The sequence below is a fragment of the Castor canadensis genome, chromosome 16, assembly GCF_047511655.1.
Source record: "Castor canadensis chromosome 16, mCasCan1.hap1v2, whole genome shotgun sequence".
Classification (NCBI taxonomy): domain Eukaryota; kingdom Metazoa; phylum Chordata; class Mammalia; order Rodentia; family Castoridae; genus Castor; species Castor canadensis.
Window position 1 is genome coordinate 57,429,197 of NC_133401.1, and position 18,532 is coordinate 57,447,728.

General features: G+C 40.2%; 1 protein-coding gene across 10 annotated transcripts in view; it reads left to right on the forward strand.

The window, feature by feature from the left end:
• Positions 1-18,532, forward strand: part of LOC109690272 (immunity-related GTPase family M protein 1-like) — a 218,440-nt gene that overhangs the window by 144,614 nt on the left and 55,294 nt on the right. For 4 of the 10 annotated variants that reach the window (XR_012442470.1, XR_012442469.1, XR_012442471.1 and 1 more), the window contains one exon: positions 10,744-11,217. The exons of the other annotated variants lie outside the window; for them this stretch is intronic. The gene's annotated coding sequence lies outside the window, so the exon portion shown is untranslated. Of the gene's footprint in view, positions 1-10,743; positions 11,218-18,532 lie in introns of those variants that run through there. 10 annotated transcript variants of the gene reach the window in all.

Genomic DNA, 18,532 nt, shown 5'->3' on the forward strand with positions numbered 1-18,532 from the left:
CTTCCAGCCTTTCATCCTAAGCCTATGCTTATTTCTGTCAGTGAGATTTGTCTCCTGTAAGCAACAAATTGTTGGATCTTCCCTTTTAATCCATTTCGTCAAGCAGTGCCTTTTGAAAGGTGAATTAAGTCCGTTAACATTAAGTGTTAGTACTGATAGGTATGTGGTGATTCCTGTCATTTAGTTGTCTTAGTTTTTTGAAGGTTTGATTGTGTGTACCTAAGTTGAAGTTACGCTCTACTGTATTGCTTTTTCTTTTCCTGTGGTTTGGTGCTGCCTGTCTTTTCATGGTTAAGTTGGGTTTCACTTTCTGTGTGCAGAATCCCTTGAAGAATCTTTTGTAGTGGTGGCTTTGAGGTCATATATTGTTTTAGTTTCTGCTTATCATGGAAGACTTTTATTGCTCCATCTATTTTGAATGATAGTTTTGCTGGGTAGAGTATTCTGTGGTTGAAGTTATTTTCATTCAGTGCCCAGAAGATCTCACCCCAAGCTCTTCTTGCTTTTAATGTTTCTGTTGAGAAGTCTGCTGTGATTTTGATGGGTTTACATTTGTATGTTATTTGTTTTTTCTCTCTTACAGCCTTCAATATTCTTTCCCTAGTTTCTGAACTTGTTGTTTTAATGATGATATGTCATGGGGTAGTTCTATTTTGATCTGGTCTGTTTGGTGTTCTGGAGGCCTCTTGCATCTGTATGGGAATCTCTTTCTCTAGATTTGGGAAATTTTCCATTATTATTTTGTTGAATATATTATGCATTCCCTTTGCTTGTACCTCTTCTCCTTCTTCGATGCCCATGATTCTCAAGTTTGGTCTTTTGATGGAATCAGTGAGTTCTTGCATTTTCTTTTCACAGGTCTTGAGCTGTTTAATTAATAGTTCTTTGGTTTTTCCTTTAATTACCATTTCATCTTCAAGTTCTGAGATTCTGTCTTCTGTTTGTTCTATTCTGCTGGATTGGCCTTCCGTTTTGTTTTGCAGTTCTGTTTCTTTCTTTTTTCTGAGGTGTTCCATATCCTGAGTGGTTTCCTCTTTAGTGTTGTCTATTTTTGTCCTGAGTTCGTTTATCTGTTTATTAATCATGTTCTCTGTTTCACTTTGGTGTTTGTACAGTGCTTCTATGGTTTCCTTTATTTCTTCTTTTGCTTATTCAAATTCTCTATTTTTGTTGTCTTGGAATTTCTTGAGTGTCTCCTGTACATTTTGGTTGACCCTATCCAGTATCATCTCTATAAAATTCTCATTGAGTACCTGTAGTATGTCTTTTAAATTGTTTTTGTGGGCTTTATTAGGTTCTTTGGCATAGTTTATCTTCATTTTGTTGGAGTCTCGAGCTGCGTATCTGTTCTCTTCATTCCCCTCTGGTTCCTGTACTGATTTTTTGCTGTGGGGAAACTGGTTTCCCTGTTTTTTCTGTCTTCCCATCATTGCCCTTGGTGTTGTTACTGTCCCTGTACTGTGTGCAATTAAGTATTTTCTAGCTTGGAGTAATAACAATGGTGATATTTAGAATGGAAGGGTGAGAAGAGATGGAAAGCAAGAAGTTAAAGAAAAAGGGGAAAACAAATAAACAGACAAGTCAGAAAAAACAAAACAAAGAATCAAACAGAAAAGTTTCAAAGGTATAAACAGGGAGCGTTAGTGTACTAATCGACAGTAAGCTGAGCAGGCATTAGAGAGTCAGAGAGAGGATTGAAAATAAAAAATAAAAAGAATAAAGATAAGAATAAAAATAAATATAAGTAAATAAAAAATATATATATATAATAAAACAAAATAAAAATAAAAATAAAAAGCCCTCCAAGTTCAAATGAAATGAAGTTTCATTCTTTATAATTTTGGTGCCCATCTCAGCCTCCAATCCTGGAGATGGTGCCTCAGATGTTGTTCTGTAGTTGTCTCATCAAAGGGGATGCATAAAGTAGAACAAAACTGCACAAAAAACCCCCCACAAAGTGTCCCAAGTTCAAATGCAGTACAGTTTCAGTAAATTTTTTAGCATGCAGGTGTAATTCTGTTGTTTTCTCATCAAAGGTAGGGAGAGAGAAAAAAAAGAGTCTGCAGACAGTTCTGTGAATGGTATCTGCAGCTGTGGCTTGCCTGTCTGCTGCTGTCAGCTTGCTGTTGCTGGAGCATTATTTATGCAGATCTCTGGGGTGAGCTTAACACTCATCTGGCCCTGCAGGCTTTGTTTACTCAGAGTTCTCCTGTGTGCGAGCCTCTGCTACAAGCTTTCCCCTTTCCAAGGACACTGGGGGAGGTGACACTGCACCCACTTTCTCTGGCCTGTGTGTTTATTTACAGCTCATGTGGGGAGTGGGTCTTCCCCCAACTCCTGTGGAGTTTTACTCCCACTGACACTTTTACAAGCTTTCCCGCTCCTGGTTGCTGGGCGCACACCCCTACTCCCACCAGAGCCTCTCTGGCCAGGCCCAGCTTGTTTATTTACCGTTCTGGAAAGGATTCCCCTCCCCTGCTCTTTGGAGCTCAGGGCGCCCCACCCTCTTTGCAACATGTCTTTATTGTTCTTATTGCTTATTACTCAGTTTCTCTTTTTTCCCTGGGTAAAGGTTGGTCTGTCCAGGGGAGCTATGCTGTTCTGGCCCAGGGTTGTCTGTGGGAGTACTGTGTACCACTTAGCTCACCTTGTCCATGTCTTCCCAAGCCATCTGGGCATGGGCAACTGGTGGCCCAGGGGCCCTCCTGGTTTCTCCGTTTTACATGACGTGGAGATTCTCTGCGCCGGCTGGAGGTGTGGAAGGTCAAAGTTTTGCCTCTTCTCAGTGGTTTTGTCTGCAAGGTCTGTCTCCAGCATCTCTCCAAGATTTCACTATAGGAGGCATGCTTTCTGCTTCCTCTCTCTAGCCACCATCTTGGAATCCACCCTCAATGTGGAATCTTAGTGTGGTTTGATTTGCATTTCCTTTTTGGCTAAAGTTGGTGAGCATTTTTTCATGTGTTTTTTACCCATTTGAATTTCTTCTTTTGAGAAAGTTCTATTAAGTTCACTCTGTGGGTGGTCTCTTCAGTTTAGACCATTTCTTTTGTTGTGCAGAAGTTTTTAAATTTTATGTTGTTCCGTTTATCCATCCTTTCTCTTAGTTGCTGAGTTGCTGGGGTTCTATTGAGGAAGTCCTTGCCTATACCTATTACTTCCAGAGTATTCTTTGCTCTTTCCTGTACTGACTTTAGAGTTTTGGGTCTGATTTTAAGGTCCTTTATCCATTTTGATTTGATACTAGTATAGTGTGATAAACATGGATCTAGTTTTTTGCAGGTGGATAACCAATTTTCCCAGCAACATTTGTTGAAGAGGCTGTTTTTTTTCCATTGTATGTTTTTTGAACCTTTGTCAAAAATAAGGTTGGCATAGCTGTGTTGATTCATATACAGGTCCTCTATTATGTATGACTGTTCTTCATGTTTGTTTTTTTGCCTGTACCATGCTGTTCTTATTGCTATTGCTTTGTAATATAGTTTGAAGACGGGTATTGTGATACCTCCAGCATTGCTCTTTTTGCTGAGCACTGCTTTGGCTATTTGGGGTCTCTTGTATTTCCAAATGAACTTTAGGGTAGATTATTCTGTGAAGAATGTCATTGGGATTTTGATGGGTATTGATTTTAAATGTAGATTGCTTTTTGTAGTGTAGCCATTTTTACTATGTTGATTCTTCAATCGATGAGCACAGGAGATATTTCCATCTTCTGTATCTTCCTTGATCTCTTTCTTTGGGGGTTTGTAGTTTTCCTTATAGAAGTAATTCACATCCTTTGTTAAGTTTACTCCTAGGTATTTGATTTTTTTTGAAGCTATTGCAAATAGGATCATTTCCATATATTCTTTCTCCATTTGTTTTTTGTTGGTATATAGAAAAGGTAATGATTTTTGTAAGTTGATTTTGCATCCTGCCTCCTTGCTGTAGCTGTTTATTGTGTCTAGGAGTTTTGGGGGTCTTTAAGATATAGGATCATGTCATCTGCAAATAGGGGTGATATTTTGACAGTTTCCTTACCTATTTGTATTCCTTTTATTTCTTCTTCTAATTGCTCTGGCTAGGAATTCCAAGACTTTGTTGAATAGGAGTGGGGGTAGTGGGTGCCCTTGTCTCATTCCTGATTTTAGGGGAAATGATTTCAGTTTTTCTCTACTAAGTATGATGTTGGCTATAGGTTTTTTATATATAGCCTTTAGAATGTTAAAATACTTTCCTTGTATTCCTAGTTTTCTTAGAGCTTTTATCATGAAGCGGTATTGGATCTTGTTGAAGGCTTTTTCTGCATCTATTGAGAGGTGGTTGAAAGCTTTTTCTGCATCTATTGAGATGGTCAAGTGATTTTTGTCTTTGCTTCTATTAATGTGCTGTATTACATTAACAAATTTGAGTATGTTGAACAACCCCTGCATCCCTGGGATGAAGCCAACTGGTTGTGGTGAATAATCTTTCTGATGTGTTGTTGGATTCGGTTTCCCAATTTTTTATTAAGGATTTTTGCATTGATGTTCATTAAGGAGATTGGCCTGTAGTTCTCCCTTTTGGAGGTGTTTTGTCTGGTTTTGGGATGAGTGCCATACTGGCTTCATAAAATGAGTTAGGCAGTGCTCCTGCCCTTTCTATTTTGTGGGAAAGTTTAAGGAGAATTGGTATTAGTTCTTAAAGGTCTGATAGAATTCAGCAGAAAATCCATCAGGTCCATGACTTTTCTTTTTTGGGAGACTCTATTGCTGCTTCAATTTCATTTTGTGTTATAGATCTATTCAGGTGATTAATATCCTCTTGGTTCAATTTTGGGTGGTCATAAGTATCGAGAAATCTGTCCATTTCTTCAAGATTTTCAAATTTATTAGAATAGAGGTTCTCAAAGTAGTTTGTGATGATTTCCATGGTGTTTATTGTTATCTCCCTTTTTGCATTTCTGATTTTATTGATTTGGGTTTTTTCTCACCTCATTTTAGTCAAGTTTGTCAGGGGTCTGTCAATCTTGTTTATTTTTTCAAAGAACCAGCTTTTTGTTTCATTGATTCTTTTGTTGTTGTTGTTGTTATTTCTATTTCATTAATTTCATCCCTCACTTTCATTGTTTCTCTCCTTCTCCTTGTTTTTCTAGGAGTTTGAGATGTATCATTAGGTCATTGATTTGAGATCTTTCTGTCCTTTTATTATGCACTCTTGGCTACGAACTTTCCTCTTAGGACTGCCTTTGCTGTGTCCCATAAGTTCTGGTAGGTCATGTTTTCATTTAACTTTCAGGAACCTTTTAATTTCTTTTATTTCATCAATGACACATTGATCATGATCAATGTGTTGTTCAGCTTCCAATTGTTTGCATGTTTTTTATTGTTTTTGTTGCTGAGGTCTATTTTAATGCATTTTGATCAGATAGAATGCATGGGATTATTTCTCTTTACATATATTTGCTGAGGCTTGCTTTGTGCCCTAAGATATGATCAGTTTTGGAGAGAGTTCCATGGGCTGCTGAGAAGAATGTATATTGTGCAGAAGTTGGATGAAATATTCTGTAGACATCAGCTAGGTCCATTTGATTTATGGTGTGATTTAGTTCTAGAATGTCTTTATAGGTTTTTTTTGGATGACCTATCTATTGGAGTTAGGGGGTATTAAAATCTGCCACTACCACTGCATTGGAGTCTATATATGCATTTAGGTCCTCCAGAGTATGTTTGATGAAATTGGGTGCACTGACGTTGGGTGCATATAGGTTGATAATTCTTATTTTCTTTTGGTATATTTCACCTTTTTTTGTGTGGAGTGTCCTTCTTTATCTCATTTGATCAATATAAGTTTGAAATCTACTTTGTCCAAGATAAGTATTGCTACTCCTGCCTGTTTTGGGGATCATTGGCTTGGTAAATATTCTTCCAGCCTTTCACCCTAAGCCAGGGTTTGTTTCTGTCAATGAGATGGGTCTCCTGTAAACAACAGATTGTTTGATTATCCTTTTTAATTCAGTTTGCCAAATGGTGTCTTTTGATGGGTGAATTAAGCCTATTAACATTCAGTGTTACTATTTATAGGTATGTGGTGATTCCTGTCATTTTGTTGTTTTTGTTGTTTAAGGGTTTGTTTTTATGCAGCTGAATCAATATTACTCTCTGATTCCTTGTCTTTTCTTCTCTTGTGGTTTGTTACTGCCTGTCCTTTCATGGTTTTGTTTGCTTTTATTTTCTGTGTGCAGAATTCCTTGGAGACTCTTTTTAGTGGTCGCTTGTTGGTCATATATTGTTTTCTTTTCTGCTTATCATGGAAGAATTGTATTGTTCCATCTTGTATGTTTTGGTTGACCATGTCTAGTAACATCTCCATGAAATTCTCCATATTTACTTGCAGGATTTCTTCTTTCAGAGTGTTCATTGGGTTTCTTTGGGTTCCTTGGCATAGTTTATCTTTGTTTTGTTGGAGTCTGGAACTGGGTATCCATTTTCTTCCTTTCCCTCTGAGTCCTGTATTAAATTATTTTTTGGGGGAGAATGGTTTCCATCCCTTTTTTGTCTTCCCATCTCTCCACTTGGTACTGTGTAGCTCTGTTCTTGATAGGTTATTTGTGGTTTTAGTCACCTGTTTTCTTTCCCTTGGTTTAATGTTGTTTTGCAAGTGTGTTGGGTTCTAGGTTAGTGTATGTATGCTACTTCTGTCCCTGGTCTGTGTGTAATTTAGTATTAGCTAACTCACAATACTAAAACTAACAAACCAAATAAAAATAGATAAATAAATAAACCAAAGAAATCAATGGGGAGAGATGGACACACACACACACACAAACAAACAGGAAGCAAAACAAACAAACAAGCACACGAAAAAATTCCAGGTTCAGGAACAACAGAATTTCAGTCTTAGTAGTTCTGGTGTTACTCCTTCAGCATCCAGTCTTGGTGTTGGTATTCAAGCAGAGGCTCTGTCTTAGTCTGGCCAGGCTTGCTAGTTTTTTTTCCTGTCTTTCAGAGGCAACTGCTTAGTCAGCTTCTCCCTCAGTGAGGTGTGGCAGTTAGAGTTTGTATATTGTCCTCCAGTTCCAAAGAACAACCGTGTAGCCCATGAGCCTTTCTGCTTTGGAGTTGGGGTTTTGCTGTTTGTTTATTGGAGGCTTGTTTCTTTGCCTTGCCCCCTTTCTCAGGGGCAAGGTCTGATATCCGTCAGCTGAATCTCTACTGTCAGCATGTTATGGTGGTTTGCTGATTGTTTTTCAATTTTGCAACATCGTTTGACTTTTGTTGTTGCTCACTGGCTCAGGAAATGAGCTTTGTGGATCACTAGCTGCCCTATTTCAGGCAGTGGCTTATCACCTGCCTACTGTTGGCCCTTCTGTCTTTCCTTTCCAATCTTTATTTACTGAATGTTCTGCAGAAATCAGTGCCTTGACCCTCCCCCCTTCTCCTGTGAGTTTACGGAAAAGCCCTGTGCCCTCTGCTGCATGTCCCTTTTCAGTTCCTTGTTTATTATTCATGGTTTTTTGGCAGGGCAGTGGGGTCAGCCTGTCCATAGGGCTATGCTGGTTTATCCTGGGGTGGCTGTGGGAATACCACCTGAGGCTTGGTGCTCACCTATTGGTCTGCCAGATGTCTCCCAAGCAGGTTTGGAGCTAGTGTCTGGTGGCATGGGAATTCTCCTGTTTTCTCAGTGTAATATGGCATGGAGAGGTTCAGGGTGTTGAAGTTTTGATTCTTCTTGGTGCTTTATTTCTTCCAAGTGTGGCTCCAGCATCTCAGCAAGATTTTTGGTTTACAGAGCTCATGCTGTCTGCTTCTGCATTCTAGTCACCATCTTGGATCTTCTGGGTCCTTACTTCTGTTGCTATACTTTTGTGTTTTCCTTGCTGAACCTCCAGCTGTAAGCTTCTGTTTTTGCATTTGTGGTTAAGTGTCTGTGAGCTCTGCTACTGCCTGTTAGCTTGGCTACTTCCTGTAAGCAGCTGCAAGCTTCTGCTTCACATCTGTGGCTAAGTGTCCATGAGCTTAACTACAGCCTATCAGAAAAGCTGTTAAAACTGATTTTTCCATTTTGCTCTACCACAATGTGGGATCAGGTCACCCTTTGTCTAACTTACCAAGAAATGTCTATTTGATCTGTGTTCATAGTTTTCCAGTCCCTCCTTATATTAGAATGACAAATGTAACTCCCAATACCATGCCTTATGGAGAGTTCCTCTAAATAATAATATTTATAATTAATATATTATTAAGGCATGGTGGTATGCACCTGTAATCCCTGGTACTCATTAAGGTGTAGGTAGGAAGTTAGCACCATAGCTAAGCTGTGGAAGCAGCAAAGATGCCCCACTACTGACAAATGGGTTAAGAAAATGTAGTATTTATATACAATGGAATTTTACTCATCCACAAAGCAGATCAAAATTTTGTCATTCACAGGTAAATAGCTAGAACTGGAGAATATCATCTTAAATGAAGTCAGGCAGAATCAGAAGTCCAAAAGCTGCATGTTCTGTCTCATACATGGAATATAGACCTAAAACAAATGCAGCAATATTAGGAAACACTGGTCATACTAAGGGGAGGTCATGCATGGGATGGGTAGGGTAAAAGAAGTAAACTAAGAACTTGAATATGGCTCATATATTCTCTATACAACATTGAATATAAAAATCTTAAACTGGCTGAAACCACCATAAGAAAAGGACTAAGGTAGAATGCAGATAATTAGAGAAGATAAATCAGTTGTGGGTATAACACATATACACATGGAAATACCACAAGGAAACTCCCTGTATAGTTACCTTTTTATCTCAATAAGCAAAAATGTCATGTTTTTCTTTTATCTTTCCTTTTCTGCAAAATCAGAGAACAGGAGGGTGGTGGGATAAGTCCTGCATAGGGAGGGAGTGTTGGCACCAGTGGGAGGGGGAGGTAGTAGGGAAAGGGGGAAAATATGTGTATGAATGTATGTAAATGCAAAAATGATACCTGTTGAAACTATTCCATGAACCAGGGGAAGGGGTAATAAAGGGGACTTGTGGACAAGGTGAATTCAAGTATGATATAATTGATATATTGCAAGAACCTTTGTAAATGTCACAATGTACCCCCACCTAGCACCACAATAAAGGGAAAAAAGTAGAGAAAAGTAATGTGGAAACCGAGTCACCATTCAATGTCCTAAACTTCAGGCATGCTGTGCTAAATTTTCTGTGCTCTGGAATCAGTGCTACATTGATGCTTTGACAGATAATTAGTCTTCATATTTTTACTGAAGTGCATAAAGTGGGAGAGTTTATTGACACAGAAAAGTATAAAATGGGAGAGTTTATTGAAAAGTAAAAAGTGGAGAGTCAAACGCCCAGAGAAGTTGGAGGGGTCCCAAGAGAAGTTTCTTCTAGTCTCCATATCTTTAAATGAATGTTGTAGATTTGATTTTCATTGTCTGCTTATGTCATTTAACTTGACTTGGGCTGTAAAATTATTTGTTTTTATTGTTTTGTAAGAATTATCATGATAAAATATTTATACCTGGAAAAAAAGAATTTCTCTAAATAATATTATTTATAATTAGTATATTAGTCAGGGAATGTGGTACATGCCTATAATCTAAGCTACTCAGGAGGTGTAGGAAGGAGGCTGGCACCTGAGACTGGCCCTGGGCAAAAAAGACAAGGGCAGATCTGACAAACAACGAAAGCAAAACAGGGCTAGTGTGGCTCAAATGATAGAATGCTTGCCTAGCAAGTACAGGGTTTGTGTTCAAAACTCTGGTACCACAAAAATGAGTAATATTAGCAAGTAACATGCATTTAGAGCCTACCATATGCCAGGAGACTTTCGGAAAGCTCCATGTATATCAGCTATTAATCTTTGTAGCAACTCTATGAAATAAGTACTATTGTAATTCCCATTTTTGTATGAGAGACTAAGGGAGTGATGTTACCAACCTGGGGCCTCCTTAAGCCACCTTGCCTATCCAGGTTCAAATTCTGCATATGGAGAATAGCATCCTCCCTCTGAATGGAGAGTGTTTCTTATGATAAAGACATACAAACTCTTCTATAGATGAGGTGGGGTAGAATGAAGGGGTAGATAGAGACCCTGAGGAAAAATATTGAGGAGTTCACCCCAAATCACAGCCTTTCCCAATGGTTAGGGGAGGTTCAGAGAACTTCACAACTTTCTTCCCCCTCAGTTCTGCTACCCAACTTTCTGGTTTCCTTCTACTCTATCACTAGGTAATTTATTATGCAGGCGCTCAACAGCTTGAGCCACTCCACCAGTCCTCACTAGGGGATATGTGAAGAAAATATATTGCACAAAAAATAAAATGGAGTATTAAAAAAGAATGAAAGGATAGAGAAAGGAAGAGATAACAGAGTGATGAAGAGGGAAGAGGAGAGAAAGGAACAGATATACAGAGAAATAAAGAGGGGAGAGAGAGAGATCTCAATGTGGGGCTGGGCTGGGATCACCTGGAACTCACTGTGTGAGTCTCCTTCCCACTCTGGACCACAAACTTCTCACGTGAGAAATGGATGAGTGGACCAAGTGCATGACTTGTAAGATCTCTCTCAACTTCATCATTCTAGGATTTGGGAAAATGACAGCAGAGGAAGAAAGTAAAGGAAGGGAAGTAGCAAATACTAGAGGAAGGATGAAAAGAGGAGAAGAAACAAGGAGAAAGAAGGGAATGCATTTTCCAAGCAGTTGGAATCTGTGTTGTTGAATGGGAAGAAGGAAAACTCCAAATGCCATCAATTCTGACAAATCTTTTCTCCTTGGGCAGCCACCTACATGGGATCCAAGACTGCAGACTGCACAATGGATGCTGGAGTGGTCCCTGAGATGATGGTAGACACTGCCTGACTCTCTCCAGGAAGGGAGGATGGCTTGGAGTGGCTTCTCCAGCCTCACAGAGGACAGCAATGACTAGCATGTTCCTGGGCCCTGGGAGATATCCTGGGGAAATGACAAGAAGTATGCCAATGAAAGCTGTATCTGCTACATGGCCACATGGTGCCTGTAAGGGCAAATCCTGGGAACCACTGGAAAGAGAAAGACCCATGGCAGGAGGATATCTTCTGAAGTAATCTTCTCCAACCCCTGTCTCTGAACATCCCCCTTCTCACTGCCAAGGGTCTGTAATCCAAACCAAAAGATTTACCCCAGGCTGACACTCAGTCCCATTAGTTAATCTCATAGTTGTCTGAGCCACTGCAGCCTTAAGACCCTTGAAAATAAAGCCAGTGCCTCCTTTTGATTGTTTGAGCCTTATTCCTCATGGCACAGTGCTGGGAACACAGGGCACACTTTTTGTTGTTGCTTTTTTATATTCTTTATTTTTTTGTTGCTGTACTAAAGGTAATTGAGACATTTACAAAATTTCTTATAGCATATCACAGATGAGTTCATACCTCCATCATTCTCCTTTATCCCCCTGCCTCTAGTTCCTGGAATAGTTTCAACAGGTCTCATTTTTCCATTTATATACATGTGTCCCGAATATTTCCACCATATTAATCCTCTGATCCCCTTTCCTTATAAACACCTGTTGTTAGTGTTGTTTTTGATGATGGCTATTCTAACAGGGGTGAGGTGGAATCTTAGTGTGGTTTTGATTTGCATTTCCTTTATGGCCAGAGATGGTGAGCATTTTTTTGTGTGTTTTTTGGCACAGGGCACTCTTCAAATCCATCTCATGTCCAATTAATAGGGTGAAGAGATTCTAATCTCTTTCCCCAAACTATCTCTCCTGTTGCTTACCATTTCAGCATGTCATTCTTCTATTTACTGCATTACCCCTGTTATAAAGTCCAACCTGCCTTTTCCTCACAGGACAGAAAATACAAAGAAATGAGGTAGAACAGTCACTCTCCAAATCTGCAATTGGGACCAATGAAGAAGTGTGCAGATAGCATCCCCCTGTGTGTAAAAGGCCCAAATGCAAACAGAAAAATCATAGACAACTTACTACATAATGAGCAGATTCTGTATACCAGGCTCCTTCCTAAACAATTTATCTATATTTTTAACCTCCTCTCAAAATGGACAGTATTTCCAGTTTTCAGATAAAGAAACTGAGGCTCACAGAAGTAAGCAATGTTGAAGAATAGGCAAGCATTTAGTAGAGTCACAGTCCAGCTGTACTACTTAGAGCGAACTGGTAAGGAAAATTTCAGCCTCTGCTTGAATATTCTCAGTGTCCCCGAACTCACCATTTACTTAAGTGGCCTCTTCCTTTGTAGTGGAGAGTGCTCCACCAAATGACCAAAATATTATTTCTTCATGGGAATCAAGCAACCAGACTTTGAAAGTCCCACTCACTTTCCCTAGTCAGTTGGAATGAGTTGGTGTGCTGCAGAAGGTACCCATGTTATGGAGTTTAGAAGATCTGATTCCATTCCTACACTGCTACCTGATAGCCATGGAACTTTCAACCATGTCACTTCCACCTTTTGTGCTTCAATTGTTTCCTTTGTACAACAGGAATACAAAAACGTGCTTCATATAGCATCTTGGGGAAGAAAAAATGACTAATATTTGCAAAGGGCTTAGCTCAGAGTCTGGAAAGTAGAAAATACTTTATCTTATTAAGTTGGGTCTTTCTTCTCACAACAGCCCAGCAAAACTGCTCCCTTCTACCTAAATTTTCTCTGTGACAAACACCCACAAAGTCCTTAATTATTCCTTACAGGTCAATTTCAAGTTTGTTTACCAGCCCAGTTGTTCCTTTCTGGACCTGTTCCAGCTGTTAATTTCTCTTAAAATGCAGAACCTACAACTGTATACAACAAATAAGTCAAAATTTGAAGTATAGCCACATACAGTATTTCTTGGCATCCCTCCCTCTTTCAGGCTTTAGATTTTTTTTTCTGAGTTTCTTTCAGAACTAGCTGGTTTAATCTGGGCTGGAATAAAATTTGAAGGATGAAACCATGTCATGATGGCTATCATCCTTAGTGCTTTCTACATGCCTGTCAGTGCAGTCAGCACTTAAAATGTATTTTCTCTTTCCACCTTAATCCTGGGAAGTAATTCTACTACTGCTAGACATGTAAAAGCATGACCAAGTTTATACAGTTAATAGTGGCAGAATCAACATTGGGCTCTCCACCTCCTATTCCAAACATTTGGGGGAGAAAATTGTGAATGACTAAGCAGATGTCAGCCTGAACTGACATCCTTGAAAGAGGGAAGCTGGGCTCCCTAGGAAGACAGTGACTCACTATGTGATGCTGTTCTCTATGGATCAGTGTCAGCCAGCCCTGCTATACTAGAGCATGCCCAGCAGAGCATGGGAGGCAGTGGGCTCTGGTGGCAATGTTGAGGCTGGGAGGCAGGAGATCTGAGTTCTCTTATCCTAACCTTGCCACCAGCCATCTCTGCAGCCTGGAGCAAGTGATTCAATTTCCCTGGACCCTTCAGGTCCAGTAGTCCTTTGTGTCATCTCTGCTTGCTTCAGGACTACGAGTCAGATGTCTATCACTTGTCCTGCCTTCTGTGCTGGTGGGTGATTCACTTGTAGTCTTTTCTCTGGAATCTGATGTCTTCCTTATTGTTCATCACATGTCTGAATTCCTTGGCATTACAGCAGATGGCAGATGGCTACTTACCCACTGGCTATTGCTGTTCTCTGAATACTGAAGGTGTTGATTACAACTCCTCTTTTCTTCTCCCCAGGAATCTCTCAGCATATAGGGTGCTTAGTGCATGCACAGAGAAGGCCAGACATGTCAGGAGCTAATGTCACCAAGAGTTGATGGATGAGAATCAACTCTGTGGTTCTTCAGGTGCAAGAGGCCAATTCCACCTCTAGCTGGGTTGGGCCCAGCTATTTTGAGCCACAGGGGCAATATACCTCTCACCCATATACCCATTACTGGTTTCCTTCTCTCCCTTGTTTCATTGCCCCAGGATCTTATCCATGCTTCCTAGAATCTCTTCCCAGTAAACTACTTGCACTTAAATCCTACTGAGGGTCAGCTTCCAGGAGACTTACTGTTCTGGAGGGTGACCATGAGCCAGGGCCTGTTGGGAGGCCCAGATGCCAAGACTGTTTTCTTCCTTTTCAATCCCATCTTCAGGACAAGGCTGACACTGTAGGAAAAGAGGGAATGGTCAACTGTAGCATAGCCTTGGGCAGGCTTGACTCCTCTGTGTGGTGAAGTGGTGAAGTGGTGAATGAGGCCTAGAGTCTGGTTCTCATGCTATGGCTGAATCAACTCTTATGAGCTGTGTTTTGTCTGGGTCCTCTGCAATCCCAAGTCTTCTCTTTCCTTTCTCTGGCTCTGCCAGTAGTATAAGCCAGGACACTGCCCTGTTACTGTCACTCCATGGGAGATGCCAGGCCTCCACGGGAGAATTGTTAGCTCTCCTGATGCATCATGAGAGTAGGTGATGATCTGAGGCCAGTAAGAACTGCTTCCTACATGAAGTTGATATCTCAGGTCAAGTCTCAGGGCCATGAGCATCTTTGTCAACAAGCTAGATGAAGGGCTTGGTTCAGCCACTTTGGGTTGACCTACCAGGGCTCCTCATGGGCTTGTGTGGCACATGTCAGTAGACATAGATCCTCCCCATGAGAAACTGCCTTGTAGTCCAAACTTCTTCCAATGGTATGCTTAGATAAACAACTTTTGGGTACCCTGGAACTTCCAACCACCATTAAATGAATGGCTCTTGTTTGTGTGTGTTTCACTTATCCCTTGGAGATCTTCCCCAGAAGCACCCAGGATTTACTTCATGAGTGGGCATAGCCCAGGTGTCTAGCAGTGTCTTCTGCCCAACTGGACCTACCATTCTTCCGTGGGTAAGGCCCATGCTCCATGGCTGTTCTTGTTCTTATCTTCTCTGCTCCTGGAATATCCCCCTCCCTAAGCTCTACTCTCCAACAATTGTTGGTCTATATGTGACTGAACAGTTCTCTCTATAAAGAGCCAATTGGTCAGCTTTTGACTCATCTCTGGGACTGTGCCTTAAATGAAGACAAACCTTCAAACAAAGGAAGTGAATTCCTAAGGAGGGGATTTCCAGCCCTAAGTTTCAGGCTTAGGTGTGGATGGTGGTGGACTAAGGACATAGACACTAAGGCCTGTCCCTTTGAGCACAACCTTCTACTTATTTGCAGACACTCTGTTGCTGTGTGTATCTGTGCAGGCCCTCAGACACAGGTCTTTTTGTATAGTGACACCATATCTATTGTCATGGATACAAGTGCTGGGGTTCTGTGCATCTTCCACTCAATATCCTGTTTCAGAGGCAGGGATAGCATAGCCTTCAGAGGAAAAGGACATTTCCAAAGTGGTCCTTTTTTTTTTTTTCATTTTTCTTTTATTATTCATATGTGCGTACAAGGCTTGGTTTATTTCTCCCCCCTGCCCCCACCCCCTCCCTTACCACCCACTCCACCCCCTCCCGCTCCCCCCCTCAATACCCAGCAGAAACTATTTTGCCCTTATCTCTAATTTTGTTGTAGAGAGAGTATAAGCAATAATAGGAAGGATCAAGAGGTTTTGCTGGTTGAGATAAGGATAGCTATACAGGGCATTGACTCACATTGATTTCCTGTGCATGGGTGTTACCTTCTAGGTTAATTCTTTTTAATCTAACCTTTTCTCTAGTTCCTGGTCCCCTTTTCCTATTGGCCTCAGTTGCTTTAAGGTATCTGCTTTAGTTTCTCTGCATTAAGGGCAACAAATGCTAGCTAGTTTTTTAGGTGTCTTACCTATCCTCACCCCTCCCTTGTGTGCTCTCGCTTTTATCATGTGCTCATAGTCCAATCCCCTTGTTGTGTTTGCCCTTGATCTAATGTCCACATATGAGGGAGAACATACGATTTTTGGTCTTTTGAGCCAGGCTAACCTCACTCAGAATGATGTTTTCCAATTCCATCCAACTTTAAGGAGTTAGTCCTTAAAGATTGTTGGTATGGGAGAGACAAAGACAAGATGTTCCTGGTATCCTTATCCTGAATCACGCATTTTTACTACTGGAAAGGACAGTCAACATTTCCACTTTCAAGAATAGGATGAAAAATGACACATAGGCTGGAGAAGAGGTCTTGCTCTGGTGACAGTCCACTGGATAACATGCTGTGCATGTCCCGTTCAAATCCTCTAGTCAGTATTGCTGACAAATGGTGTAAGAGATAGTGTTGTCATCTCCACCAACTTATACCAATGGGGCAGGAGAAAATAAAAGGAGTGTGGGATCCCAGAAGCTCTTGAGCATTCAAGCTCATCCTGACACTTTCATAGGTGATGCCAATTGTTTCTCACAAACTTCATTGTAAACCTGAAGGGCAGACATTGCTCTAACTTCTCCTTGGATCTTCCTGAAAGGAATGCACTAATTACTGCATTTTCATGTGCGTTTTCCTCAGTATAATGTCATTTCCACAAGGCATAAGCCCCATTTCAGCACAATCAGAATGGTGTATCTGCAGTTCATCCTTTACTGAAATCTTCACTTTGACTCCCAGTGTGTTCCTCACTTACCCCATGGATGTATGAATGGGAAGGTTCTGCAGTTTCCACAAACCTACCACCTTCTGCCAACCTTCATGTCTGTTTCTTTGCAACATCTTAGCTATTTTCACATGTGTCCCTAAACTTAGAGACTTCATAGATTCATTTCTATAAACAACATCTAATATATTCCCTCACCAAATTTATGTATTCACTTTATGATCAATACTGACCACTTTGTAGTCACATCCTAGATAGGGTTTTAGAATATACACACATATACCCACACCAAAAATTCTATTAACATTCTAGAAGGAAAATCAACTCATAACTTGTCTGTAGAGGTAAATGCCAGAACATAATGGGTCAGTAGTTGGAGCATCTGAAAGACAACAAATTTTGTGCCCTGTCTAGATGCTGTTCAAGCAAAAGAAAGACACTTGAATGTAGAGTTCAGACGTGTCCCAGCTTCCTGCTTTTCTTATTTGAAAAATAAGGTGCCTTAAGTCATAGTCTACCTAATTAATTAGTGAACCAAAGCCAGTAATTTAGGAGAAGTTGTGTCATAGAAGATTGGGCTATGGGATTCAAAATTAATCAATTATAAAATTAAGCATATACAATCATATGGTTACTATAAATTCTATGTTGAAGGGAGGAAAGAAGGTAGGGTGGGAAGGAAGGGAAAGAGGAAAGGAAATAATTTATCTCATGGAGTTGAAGACAAAAAATAATAATAAAAGGGAAAAGGACAAAGTAAGGAAGTACACTGATAAGAGAAATGATGAAAATTTTAAAACAAAAAAATTTCCAAATGAAAAGACAAAGACTACAAAATTGGCTCAAATAATACAACCTAACTGTACAGTTTTCATTAAATGTTGGATGTTAAATATCTTTTCCTCAAACTCAAATCTTAGAGATTCAGTTTTATTGGTCTTCTCTTGTTATTCTATATTCTCTTCTTAAGCCATTTCCACCAAGCCCCTAGTTGCAAGTTCTTTCCCAAATATGTGATCTTCTCATTTATGGCTCCTATCTAGATCACTAATCTGATTCCAAGACCCATTAGTTCAACTCCCTACTTGGAAAATGCATTACAGTGCCTCACAGACAACAAAACTCAAAATGCACAAATGTGCCTTTCCCCGTTATCAACCCTCCTTCCTTGACCAGAGCTTACATCTCTGTGAGTGGTACCACTGGTCATCCATTTGTACAAGCTGAAGACTCAGTAGCTACCTTTTCCTTTTTCCTATGATTAAGTAAACCAATCTATTTCTCAATCAATTAGGCTTTGTATTCCATGGGTGACCCAAATGCAGCCACTGTACTCAGTCTCCATTCCAATTTAAGATAGCTATTTCTCCATGATGACTTCCTAACCAGTATTCCTGCACTCCATCATGCTCCCCTGGAATCTATTTTTCACTGAGATGACAGAATGATTTCCTTTCAAAATACAGTTGGGATAATGTCAATCAGGGGGTGCACAAGTAAATGTCTAACCACTAGGATATTCAGGAAGAAGAGCCCTGATTTAGAGCAGTTGCCCATTTCCATGGTGCAAATTCAATTAGGTGATTTAAATTGACCAATTCAGTGACATCACAGAACACAGAGTTGGGAAGAGATGCGTATAGTTTGCTCTAGTGAACAGCAGTATATAGTGTACCACTGCTTTCAAACCCTCTGCTTAAAGACATTAGTGACATCTCATTTCTCCTAGAAGAAAGGCTCAAATTCTCAGCAGGACCTCAAAGATGCTGCATGATCCAACCCCACTGACCTTTCCAGCCTCAATTGACCATATTCTCCTCATTCTTCATAACTAGCCCCACAAGCTGGCAACAAGATGCTTCCTGATATGGGTGATCCTCCATCTGGATGCTCACAAGATGACTAACAAATGCATCCTTTGGAGCTGATTTGTTGGTCTGAGTTGTAATTTTATTTGAAGAAAATAAGAGAAAAGAGTCAGAATGATAGTTATAAAACTTGCTTTATGATACAGTCAAGGGGGTAATCAAACTTTTTCTGTAAAGGGCCAAGGAGTAAATGTGTTTGATTTTGTAGTCTGTTGCAGTCACTCAACTCTGGTAGCCTATT